Below are 12764 nucleotides of genomic sequence, written 5' to 3' on the forward strand. Positions count from 1 at the left end.
GCCGAGTCCCGGGAGCGCGAGAAGGCGGAAGGCCTAGCGAGCGCCGAGTGCCCGCGGGGCACGGATGCTCCGGGAGCGGCGCGGGGGGCCGCCGGCAGGCGCGAGTATCCCGAGGGGGCGCCCCCGAGGCGAGGACTGGGCCGGAGCCGGCCCGAGCCGTGCGCTCAGCGGCACCGCCGGCTCGTTAGTCGTTATTACGTCATCAAAGCGCGCATTAAATCGATCCCTTTTCAATTCCCGGCCGGGCCGCGCCCCGGCGGCGCGCTCGCCCCCGGCGTGGGGAGGGGGTTCCGCCAGGTACTTACGGCGAGGAGCCCCTCGCCCCTCCGCGCCGGCTCTGCCGTTGCCGCTTCCTGCTCCCCAGCACACCGAAAAGCGGGGCGGGCGCCGGCCAATCGCGACTCGCATTCCCGGCCTGCACCACGCGGCGGAAGTGACGGCCGCGTCACCTTTAACACAACAGGACGCGCGGGCGCCGGGAGGGCGGGACTAGCCGGGCCGGTGCATGCTGGGAGTTGTAGTCTCGGGGAGGCGCCATGGCGCCGCTGAGGGTGCGCGGCGGGGGTGGCCGCTGGGGGCGGCGCTGCCGTAGGGAGCCGCCGCCGCGGCCGGGCGGCTCGCTGGGGAGGGCCTCTCCGGGCGTAGCTTCCCCAGGGTTCGCACCAGCACCCGCGCCGCCGGCGCCCCCCGCGGAGCAGCGAGTGTTCGTGCGGCGCGGCGGAGCTTCAGGAGCCGGTGGCTACGTCGCCATTTGGCGCAGTTCGGGCCCGCGGAGCCGCCCGGCGCGGGGGGGGAGGCGGCGGCTGCCCCGTGCTGCGCGGCGGGAGCGGCGGGCAGGCGGCCCGCGATGTTCCTCCCCGGGCGGGGGCAGCGCCGGGTTCAGAACATGAAAGAAAAATGCAATTAAATGCGTTATTAAAATAAGATTAAACACTGCCGTTTTTCCCAGATCTCAAGTCTGCTTTCATCAGTCTCATAAAGGAGCCAACAAGCCTGTGCAAATCAGCGCTGTAATCACAGGGGCTGCAATACTCGACTGTCCTTACCATAAGATCAAAAAAACCCCAACCTCTTATGTACGTGTATTTTGATTGTGGAAGCAAAATGCTTGTGTCTGCGCTTCCAGACCTGCTTTGGAAAGTTACGTTACTGCATTTTATGACAGTGTGGATGTTGCTTAGTGGGATCTGCCATAGTTCTCTGAAAATCAGAGCGTAGCAGGGCCTGGGAATACTTTTTGCCTCCAGCCTTCGAAAACATGAATCAGCGCTCACATGATCCTCCTTTTCAGCTCTTACTCCTCACTGGACCAACCCTCCTCTATGAAACAATCTTTTTTTTTTTTTTAGAGATATGTAAGACAGACACACCATGTAGTTTTTATTTTATAATTAAGCAGTATTCAAAATGAGTATCATTAGGTAGCATCAAAAATGTCTGCACTATATACCATATCCTGCAGTGACATTTTGCTCAGCAGTTTTAAGTGTTCCTTTCTGTGGTCTGGCTCTGTCCTGTATAGCTCTGAGCTCCCCACAACTCATCCATTAAATTGAGGAAGAAGAAAATAGCTGAGCAGCATCTAGCAACTCCAGCAGAACTGCTGGTTTATTTGGCTGAGATGCCTTAGGAAAAGAAAGCAGTGAGTCACCAGTACTGACTATAACCAGTCCCTCCAGTGTCATGTCAAATGTTGGCAACATGAAACTAGGATTTTTCTCCTAGGCCACCAATCTTCCTGGGCATCCGTAGTCAGCAGGGACTTCATGTGTTATCACCAAATGAAAACTTACTCATCCAAATAAGCCAGCGGAATAATTTAACTTGTCAAAACCAACACAATGATCATCCCTTTGAGAGCCATTACTTTATGTCAGTCATAACAACAAAAGAGCTGCCACATGCAATGGCTACATGTTCTTATGAGCTTACCCACATAATTGCTGTTAATGAACTTGTTTTATGAACTTTCTGAGCACTTTTATCCCTAGCACCAGATCTACATGATTTTCTTCACCCTGTTCCTCCTCCATTAAAAGGGCAAATGCCTGTGAAGTTGATGCAGCAGTCAGCACAGAAATCCTACAATAACAAATAAAATAAAGATTCAGTCAAGTTCATTTTAATGTTTTTATATAGTCTTTGTTAATACATAAATTCCTAAGTGTTTGTTCAGTGTTTTATCATACAGTAATACAGAAAGATTGCCAGTTTTATCAATGCTGATGGTTTGTAATAAAAAAGAAGATTAAAGTCCCTCTTATTTCCTCATGTTATTGCTCAATGGATTTGCTAATGCAATAAAGTTATTTTTTGTATTAGCAGGTCTGTTTAGACTATTCTTTTTGGTCTAGGAGTTGTCTGCCACACCCATTCTTGCTTTCTAGTATGTGGGAGTACATTAGGAATGTTGATGCCTTGTGCATTTAATAAGTATAAAGGTTCACTTTAAACCATCATGACTCTAATTTTTAGTTGCAGTACTGTATCTTGAATAGCTTGTAATTCAAATTGAAATAATGGTGAAGTTACCACTGTAGGACCAAAACACTGTACAACAATTAACAGTCTTTCAGTCTTTCCATTCCAACACCTTCTCATTATCTAGTCAAGGTTGGTGGTTTGCTTATTTTTCATCAATTTATGTTTTTTTCTGACCATTTGCTTTTTTTCCCTGACACCCCCAACATCTTTCATAGTGTTTATTTCTTTACTTTTTGCCTATGGCTTTACTCTTCTAATTGTTCTGTTGCAGGTCAGATGGGAGCAGACAACTCATAATTTGTCCGAAAGCTTTTCAATGATAAAATTAGACTGGCTGATCTATAACTTTTCAGATTCTGCTTTTCTTCTCTTAGAGATGGGTGCAGTGTTTGCCCAGAACTACCTCTGGGATTTGTGGGAGTTGTGTTACAAACCAATACAATTTATTTTTAAGTCTCAAAATAACCTGGTCTATAGTTCATTTATTTATGTGAGGAAAAAACTGTTAAGCAAACCACTTGTAGCATCCAAATGATCTTTATCCATATCCTTTCTATTCAATCCATATTAGCCATTTCTATGACTAATAACTCCCTCGGCTTTTTGCCTAATAAAATGTCACTTGCCTTTTCCACAGTCACCTCAGCTGCACTCTGGAGAAATCTGTATTCATTAAGGTAACCTGATAAAACTTCTGGACACAACATTCAGCTGAGAATAATAGCAAGCATAGGAAGAATAGGTGTTTCCTTCCAGCTACTGCAGTGGTGAAGAAGGCAGAGACCGTTCAGCCAGACTGAGTGTGTGCAGGCTCCCCCAGGGAGTGGCATAGAGCAGCAGAGAGCAACATGAATACTAAAGTAATCACAGAAAAGTGTCAATTACGCATTTCCCTTCTTTACTAAAAAACCCTCTTGTCTGAAGAAATGAAGGAATTAATAAAATGCAGATGTGAAACCAAATATTAAGAAGACCTGCTTATGTGCAGCATTGAGTAGAAACCATTTTCCAAAAGCAGCCGATTCAGATTTTAAGTGAAGGCCAAAAGGGACCATTGGATTATCTAGCCGAAGGCTATCCACCAACCAGCCTGTGACCTAGACCCAGCTTGCTGGAGGTTCCTGTCTGCCTACCCAAATGGTTTTGAAAGCTTTTTAGTGCACTTGTGCATGCCCAGATGTATGTCACCAGCACACTGTCCCTCATTATGACTGAGCGATTGACCCAAAGAGGTGCAGAATCCCGGTAACTATAATGGGGTCTTTTCGGGCTTCTTTTATAAAAAAAGTCTTACAAAATCAACTGCTCATCCGTGTAGTGATATCAATCATTTGTAGGAAATCTTTTCTGTATCAGAAGACTCAACACGTCTCCATTGTGCAGTGGCTCGTACAGTCAAGCCTAGAGCAAGCCAGATGTCTGCTATTATGCAAGAGAAAAACATTTCTACAGAGCCCCTTTGATGAGCATACAGAGTGAAACAGTACCAGTGACTGTTCAACTTTTTTTAAAGAAAAATTAAGGTGGTTGTGCCTCAGCCAGTGTGATAGAGAACCATTCTATTAATTCTCCTCATCCTGTGAACTATTTCAGGAGAGAAGGAAAGATATAAGTTAATGATAGTGAAGATGATAGTGATAATTATAAAATGCAACGCTTAAAAACTGTCATGTGCTGAACTCTGAATTGTTTGATGTTAAAAATCCTTAAATGGTACATCTGTGAGACAAAGATATCAGCTTGTTCCTTGGTTATCTTTAAGTTTTTGGAGGAAATGCACAGCTAGTACAGGATGTGCATTTTTTTGCTCAGTATTTTCTGCTGCCTTACAAACTCCAGGCCAAATCTGATCTGCTGTGGCATAACYTCACAAAAATCAGCTGACTAGTGAAATCAGTGGGATCAGTGTTTGTTGAATGCTGCAAGAGAGGAGTATTAAAATCTAGCCTTTTTATCCAAGTATTTTCTTTTAAATTATTCTAATTTTCTGGAAGAAGAAACAAGTCTAAAAACTTAAGTGCTTATAAGTTTCAAAAACTCTGTTGATTTGGATTCTGTAGAGTCATGAGAAGCATGCCTAAAATAATTGTATAATGACTTAGTGCTTAAGCAAGTGTTAAGTACTTTGGTAGTTTTTCCTTTTATCATAGAATGTAAATCCAGCAGACCTGGCTAGGTCAGTATTTGTCTGGGAACCCTCTTAAGGAATATTTATGTAGAAAGGTTACATGGGTCTACTGTTTCAGTAAATAAATACCATGCTATTTTTTGTATGGGTGTGCATTGTTCATTGTAGGTAGAAGTAACATACACACACATTGTATATAAAGGCATTCTACATATAGATACACATCTTCAACAGTAACCCAGATTTTCACAAGGAAATCATCTGTACCCTGATTTGCAAAAGTGTTTTGTGTTTTTGATACACAAAGGTTAACACAGTGTGTCAGGACATGAAATGCGATGATTTTTCTAGGTCTCTTTAATAATCCATGGAAATCTGTAGGATCTGAAAAGGCTTAAAGCTAAAATGGCAGAAAAGGTTTTGGCCTATTCCACTATCAGTTCTACTGTTCCATGTATTATACATGTAGAAACATTAACAGTTAATTTTAAATTCCTTCTTCTTTCAGACCATATCATTTTATTAGAAAGCTGTAGATCTATGGCCTATATTATCACTGAGAAGACATAATGTCTGACTGATACATTCTTAAAATGTTCATCACAGATGAAAGTTTACTTTGGAACCTAGAGACCATAATCAGAAATGTTCCACACACAAGATAATACTAAGAGCTATAAAAACTGGGAAAGCAAGCAAACTAGAAATAATCATTCCCAATATAAAGGGGAAGATTTTTTCCTTCAAGAACTTTTTACCTTCTAGCCCAGCCTTCCATCCGTGCAAGACCCTGTGTGTGCTATGTGGCTAACTGTACTTGTGCTGATTACAAAGGCATCTCCCTTTGCAGTTACACAGATGGAGTGGCCACCACAGCACATGTGCTCTTGAAAGAACCCCTGGCCTCTGTCCCTCCTGTCATTTAGGTTTTTAAGATCATCCTCACCTGCTATCCACACTGTAAACCTCAAACAGGTGCTAAAAAGAGCCTTAGCCTGAGCCACTGAGGGCACAATGATTTGCCTGAACAAAAGATGCAGAAGACAGCCCTAGATTTGGCTGCAGGAGAACTTGGTGTCTTTAATCCTTCATGACCCATTTATTATATATTTAGTAACTTACTTACTTTAGGCACATCTCTGTGTTAAAAAATAATCAGCAATTTTATCATTAAAATATTTACAAGCAATGTGTTGTGAAGAAAGGGGAAATATAATTTAGAAGTATTTCTTGTTAAATACTGCTATTATTGCAGTCACAGGATTACTTATGCATTTAGTTTTCTGATCTGTCTCTCCATCAGAATACCTGCTCGCAGTATTGAGAGAATGTTCTGCAGCTTTATTGTCATGGTTTTTAAAGTGCTACAAGTTTTTTCACTTCACATTCATATTTTGTTTCCTCTTCCTGAGCTCTCACAGGAAAGCTGGCAAAGATCGTGATGCAGGATCAGCAGAACTCCCTATTTTGTTTGTCTTCTTTTCTTCTGTTTATTTATTTATTTATTTATTTTTGCTGACAAGCAAAGTTCAGAGGAAATACAGCTTACAGTTTGGTCAGCTGCATAAAACTCTGGTGGTTAAAGATGGGTGTAGGAGCTGCTCATCTGTTCCACTACGAGACGCTGACTGCAGGCTCTACTAGGAGTGCTACAGCCTCCTTAAATCCTATTCCAGTAAAACTACACTTAAGACTGCTATATGCCTGATATGTAAGTAATAAATGTTTTGAACATGTCTCTCTGCCAAGAGACAGACAGAAAAATAAAAAGAAAATGGAGGTCAGCTAGAGATGAGGACTTACCGTAGTGAAATGCCAAACTGGGATCCATCTTTCCTGTAGTGCTACAAGAGTCCTCATGGATCTGGACAGATGAATGAGCAGCCATGCAAACATCTGTTGACTGGAAAGAAGTTCAGGCATGCCATGATGACTATTTCTTCTCAGGACTACGACTCAGTCACTTTTCAAGTTCCACAAGTTGAGCCAATACTTTTGGAACTGGAAGAAGATGATATGAAGACATTTTGATGTAAGAATTCTCAGACAAGTCAATGTGTTCAGCCAAGCACAGGTAACCACTTAAAATAAAGGCAATTTCACAGATGCAACCAGTAATGGCTGCAGGTGAGTTTCATAGGGAATTTTTTTCATGCCTTTGTTATCTGGAGTGGAGAGATGTGAGGAAGTGTGATGGCTTGTGCAGGTGACTTCCAAAGATGTCCTCAGGAAAGAGTCATCATATCTCCTTCTCTATTCTTTCTTCCCCTCTTCTCTTCAAACACTGTGTTATTTCCTCTATGTTGCAAACAGTGGCCTTTCTTCTGGAATGTCATTTACAGTTCTACTGCTATTATTTTGGCTTTTCCCCTTGACCACCCAAAATCTAGGAGACCAAAGACATAGGAAAAATAGGAGGACTGTCATGGTTAAGGTAGAGATAATATGTTTGTCACATACAATGGTCTCCCATCTTTGCTGGCCCATTGCCAACCTATTACAGAAATAACATTCTATAGTCAAAATTTTACTTTACTCTCATTGTTATGTTGAAGAACTGTATCAGTGGAAAGTAAAATATAGGACTATAATATCATAGATTTGGGAACTTCTGTTGTATATATTCCATATATTCAACATGTCCACAAAGAAATGTATGTTACTTAATAATTATCACTTTCAGCAAAATGTGAACTCTTCAGAAGAACAGCAAAAACTTTGAAATCTGAAGCTAGTGATTGTCTTCCTATCAGATTTTTTCACCACTGGGTGAATTAATAGAAGATACATTATGCACTCTGGTATTAAAGCTAGTCCAGTCTACTCAATCAACAAATATTTAACGCTTTTAGAAGGTATGCAGTTATCCAGTTGGCATACCCATTACGTTCTGAGTTTAGGTTGCAGATACCAAGTAGCTATATATCAACACCTGGTACTGTAGCTTTTTACAAAGTACTGCCTACTGAAGGCAAAACTTGTACAGCTTTGTTAACAGAAGTCAAATCTAGACAAAGCCTGAACACTAGTCACTATTGCTGACTCTTTAAATAATGACACTGATGACAATAGGAAAGGTGTTACTGTAAGACAGCTGATGCAAATCCTCCTCTCATTTCACATTATGTTTTCTGATTTAAATCAGGTGAAGATCTGGCTCTTCTAGACTCCCCAAACCCTTCAAAAAACAGAAGGAGGTGATAAGTCTGTTCATGTTTTGATCTTTGCAAACAGGATGTATAACCACAGCTCTCCCTCTTCTTTTATAGAGAATATATTTATTAAAGAGTTCAGTTCTTCCCCCAGTCCTCAGAAGGTCAGTATTGCTTTGCAGTATTTCTTTATCTACAGAGAAAGGTTGTGCCATTTATTTTCAGAGTTTGTCATGGTACTAGGAGGCCTCTTTTTTTTTGTGAAAATAATTTTTACTTCATTGTGGTGGGAGTAGGTGGCTATCAATCTCAGCTTGTGGACTGTGTCCTGCAGTAGTAATATATACTTTGTTGAGTAAAAACTGTCACTTACACCTATTTATTTTTGTGTTTCATCTGCAAATTGTTTCAAGCAGTTTGCAAGTAATTTGCTACTGAGAATGCTTTGATGCTAAAATGACMGCTGCTTTTGGATTTCCAAGACAGACAGAGCAGTCAAAATGGTTGAAGCAGCCAGTTATACCTTCATTAACGGTGGTGGTGGTGTATTCGTATACTCTTGTTTTAAGAAGGGCACTCAAGATTTTTTTCACAGTTCAGCATCCCAGGTCTGTGTTGTCTGGAAAAAAAAAAGTGTCTTTGACAATCAACCTCCAACGTCATGTATTTGAAGCCACAGTTTTAAGAGAAGTTAGTTTGTGGAACTCCATTTAAGGTAAAACAAGCTCCATCTTGCACTCAGCTATCTGAATCTATCCCTAAGCTCTCTTAGCATCTGTTGCAGGCCATGATGTTTGCAGCCACCACTGTACTCTCAGGAAAACCAAGCAACATAGAACTGCAAAAAGAAATGTAACTAAAAATATGTCATCTGTTTTTCATCACAATTCAGCAGTTCTTGCAAGAGAACTTTTTCATACCAAATCCCTCTTATTCATTAGCTGGATCCAGTCTGTACTTTAGTTTTCATGTATTTTACAACAGATAACCAAGAACACACTTGAATTTTGTGCAAGGTTCACTGCGGATTGTCAGAGTCCCTGTGCTATGCTTCTCTCATAGTTTCCATTCTTTGTCTGGAGTTCAGTGCAGTGAACTATGCTTGGATGACCTGTTATAAATCATTAACAAGAACTTGTCTTTACAAGTACTTCTGGCAAGAGACCTTTAAGGTCACCTGGAACGAACTGCTGTGGATTTAGCTGATTAATCACTCTCCTCCACATTTCCCATGGAGAATTATTGGGCATAATGGCTTTGATGGGAACTGTATGCATTGCTGATTATAGTTCTAAAGCTACAGTCACAGTTAGGTTCTATTTAGACCTGATCTGTTAATGTGAAGAGAACTGTCTGAATACAGCAGAATCAGGATTGCAGTTATGATTTTTTTCTCTTACTTTTCTCTTTGTATTTATTTGTCAGATCTTTAATTGCTTTAGTTATGCATTGGATCAGCGTATGGCACTGGAAAGCCTAAAGCTGCCTGCTGAATTCCAGGTGCAATTGCATCATCCCTGTAGAAAGAGGCATCACTGATCACTGTGTGGGATATGAGATCCATAAAGAAGATCTATACAGATACCTTGCTTTGTGGTCATTGCATTATTACATTTGCTTCTTCCTGGCTTGTTATCTACAACACCAGGAGCCTAAGCAGAGTCAGACCAAACTGAAGGAATTTGCAGCTTTTTTCTGTAGACCACAGGACTAGGAAGTGTTGCTAACTACACTAAAGTACACAAAAGTACAAAACATTTCCTATAACTATCATCTTAATGATCCTCTTTTTAACCACCTGCCGTGTAAAGTCAAGTAATTTGTCCTTCCTTCAAATAATGAGATGACCCATTGGTCTCAGGCCCCACTGAGGTGACACGTGCAACTTGCAGGTTGATACAAATATTGCAGGGTAAATGCTGAAAGTAAACAGAACCAATAAGGTACCCAGAATACATGTAGGTCTTCAGCAACTAGGGTCAGTTTGCATTTGTAATCTGTGCAATGATTATGACTCGGGACATATCTGATGAAAAGAATACTTCCCTTGGTAATTACAGTGTACTACAGGTAGGTTAAAGTAGGGAAAGGTATTTCATTATTATAATGGAATTTTCAAGCAGAAAAACAAAACAAAATTTATCTAAAAGATCAGAGTCTCATTTTGTATTTAAATAGGCATTTGCATGTATCAGCCATTCCTGAGTTCACTGAAACAACCTCCGGGCCTGTATAAGAGGATGTCAGCTTTCTCTGAGTTCTGAGAAGTAGCAGCTGGTTATCACATGCTGCTCTGGATCTCACATGATAGGAGCACGAGACCAAATATTGCACCACTATCCTTCTTTCTGSAGTTACTTTAACTAATGAACTTGTGGTTCCAATTATCTTGCTGAATATACTTTACCTTAATGTAACTCTTCAGACTTCACTTAAATTACCCTTTAGTTACAGCACTTAACCAAGAGTTTGAGGCCTCATAAACAAATGGAAACTTGTCTATGTAAGCACTGATAAACCCTGGCAGCCTGTTTCTACTGTAATTCATTCCAGTGTAAAGTATGAGTTACTTCACTAAGTTGACACTGACATACTGCTATAAAATCAGAGGATATGTAAGAAGAAGAGACTTACGATCTGGCCAATGGACTTTGAATTCCCCGTTTGTGACATCTGTCATGCACAAGAGCGAAACAGCTATCAAAGTCCTAAGGTCTCACGCCTGAATAAGGCTGGATCCTTGTTCTGCTTCTGTCCTCTCATTATTTGCACATTCCAGATCACCACAGCAGACTTCACCAGAGTAGAATTGCCTCATAATTCCCAGTCCATTTCAGGTTTTTCAGAAATGTGTACGTTTGTGTTACCAATTGTGTTAACACTGTGTTGTCAATTAAGATTACAGGAATACTGAACGTCAGTTAATTTCCAAAGTTCCTGGGCAGTGGTATTTCTGTGCTGCGATGCTTTGAAAGTTTGATTGAAACATGTCAAAAAAGGGGTTAGTTTATGTTCAACAAGAAGGGAAGGGTGCTATTATCTCCACCAACACCATTACTCCCCCTAACTAAGAAAGAGAGTGAGTAGAAATAGGATTATAATTATAAAAATTATTGTTTGAAACTGAAGACTTGCCCAAATTAGAGTTGATAACTTCCTCCTGCAGTGAGATTGGAACATACTCAGCAACTAATAAAATACTCGCACTGGGAAGCAAAATTAAGATTTAAGATAATTACTTCTTAGAAGCTAAGGAGAAAGGGCTATATGAGTCTACTAGTTCAAGGGGAATGAATATGAGAAACGGAGTGGTCTGACTTTTATATTGTAATTTAACAATTATTAATTTCTTTATTCTACTGTTCATAAAAAATGTGGAAGTGCAGTTTTTCCCACTCAAAAAGGGTAAAGCTTCAGACTGATGTTTAAACATATTTTGGCATCATACATATCTAAAACAACTAAATTAGATCTATCTACTCCCAGAGACAACATTACAATATTCTTTACCACTTGCTTTGAGATCAAGGAACTTTCTTCCTGAGTAAATTTTGAGGCAGAATAATGATCTCAGGTAGGGTAAATGTTATAAAGCAAGATGCCTGTGGTTTTCACTACAAATGTGGTCAAAGTCTCATTTTTAATATTATAAAGGCACAACAACAGTTATTAGCACACTGATAGTTGCTAACAGACAGAACAGCTGTTTCTCATCTCTCTATAAGGGGGGTATGGAGGTGTCTCTGCATACTACCTGGAAGCAAACACTAACTTTTTCGTAGTGACAACTGCAGTTTTATCCTCAGTGTGCTTTTCACAGCAAAGTAGCTGTTTCATAAGTTAGTTGCTTCAGTTTACTTTGTTTGGGCCCTTCATTCTCCAGTACTTTGGAGCTGCCAGCCTCAGCAGCACCCAGTGGTAATACAGAGAGCTCATAGACTCAGCACTTGCTAACCAACCCTTGTGCACGTCCCCATACACAGCAGCAAAAGAAACGTCACTGAAATATTGCTCTTTATTTGATGTTATCTCCACCTGTGTTGCAATATTGGCAACAGACTAGTCACTACTGAGCAGCATTTGATTCCTCTCCCTTTTAATAGAACTGTACCTGCGTAATCTCTTTTTGGCTGCTTCAGTGGTCATTTAGGAATTGATAGGCACGATGTATATCAATTATTTCCAGCAAAGCTCATTATTAGCACTGAAAATCAATATCCTATCCTGAGGGATGAGGCCAAGCAAAAAATCTATCATTTGGAACAGTAAGGGACATAATCACAGATATGAGGGCTTGGTCCCAACAGGGCAGAGAATACAAGAGTGTTTCCCTAACAATATAAGCAACTGTGAGCACATCATACCTTTTAAAACATTAGTCCCAATCAAACATCTGTTTCTGCTTTCTGTGTTACATCCTAAGAGACTACTGAATAAAGCTTCAGCTCTTCGTCCTTCTTTCCATCAGCTTGAGCATAGGACTTCTGCAGGACAAACCTCAAGGTCAGCAGTTCCATTTCTCAAACTCAGGCCACAGAGCTAAGCAACATAGATTTCATCACCTTAAACTCTGAGGGCACACCAAGTTTTTAAACATTTCTTTCTCCATAAACATACATAAACATTCACATTAAAGAAAATCAAGCTCAGGCAAACTACTATCAAAATGAAACATTCACATTAAAGAAAATCAAGCTCAGGCAAACTACTATCAAAATGAAACACTCTATGCATAAACAACTGTCCCACTGAGGAGAGAGAATCAGAGAATAGTTTGACGAGAATGTTCTCAGATACTTCTGTGATGACGGGGGTAAGAAAACCTAGTAGAATAGTATAAAGAGTTAAATGGTTGTTGCCAGTTGGTAGAGCTTCATGGCTTTCATGTAGCTACATTGATTTAAATAGCTGGAAATCTGGACTTTAACCTTCAACATAAGCTGACAAACTGGCAGGCTCTCCCAAAAGTTTTAAAGCCAGCTGACATAATCAGGAACAGC

At 40.7% G+C, this 12764-nt stretch overlaps 1 protein-coding gene and 1 long non-coding RNA gene across 4 annotated transcripts in view; both read right to left on the minus strand.

Annotated features, from left to right (window-relative positions):
• Positions 1-411, minus strand: part of ZNF131 (zinc finger protein 131) — a 17358-nt gene extending 16947 nt beyond the window's left edge. The window contains exon 1 of one of the 2 annotated variants that reach the window (XM_026062969.1): positions 306-411. The gene's annotated coding sequence lies outside the window, so the exon portion shown is untranslated. The remainder of the gene's footprint in view (positions 1-305) is intronic. The other variant, XM_026062963.1, reaches the window with a different exon arrangement.
• A 159-nt stretch (positions 412-570) lies between these two features.
• On the minus strand, positions 571-12393 carry LOC112964630. 2 transcript variants are annotated; one of them, XR_003253021.1, is made up of 4 exons: positions 12129-12393; positions 8288-8383; positions 6416-6613; positions 571-2082 (listed from the first exon to the last, which is right to left on the minus strand). It is a non-coding gene; the product is annotated as an uncharacterized LOC112964630 (long non-coding RNA). The 2 variants fall into 2 exon arrangements; XR_003253022.1 differs by lacking the exon at positions 12129-12393 and adding an exon at positions 10399-10799.
• Between the last annotated feature and the right edge of the window lie 371 nt (positions 12394-12764).

Source organism: Apteryx rowi, unplaced genomic scaffold (genome assembly GCF_003343035.1).
Source record: "Apteryx rowi isolate R43461 unplaced genomic scaffold, aptRow1 scaffold_197, whole genome shotgun sequence".
In the NCBI taxonomy this organism is placed as follows: Eukaryota; Metazoa; Chordata; class Aves; order Apterygiformes; family Apterygidae; genus Apteryx; species Apteryx rowi.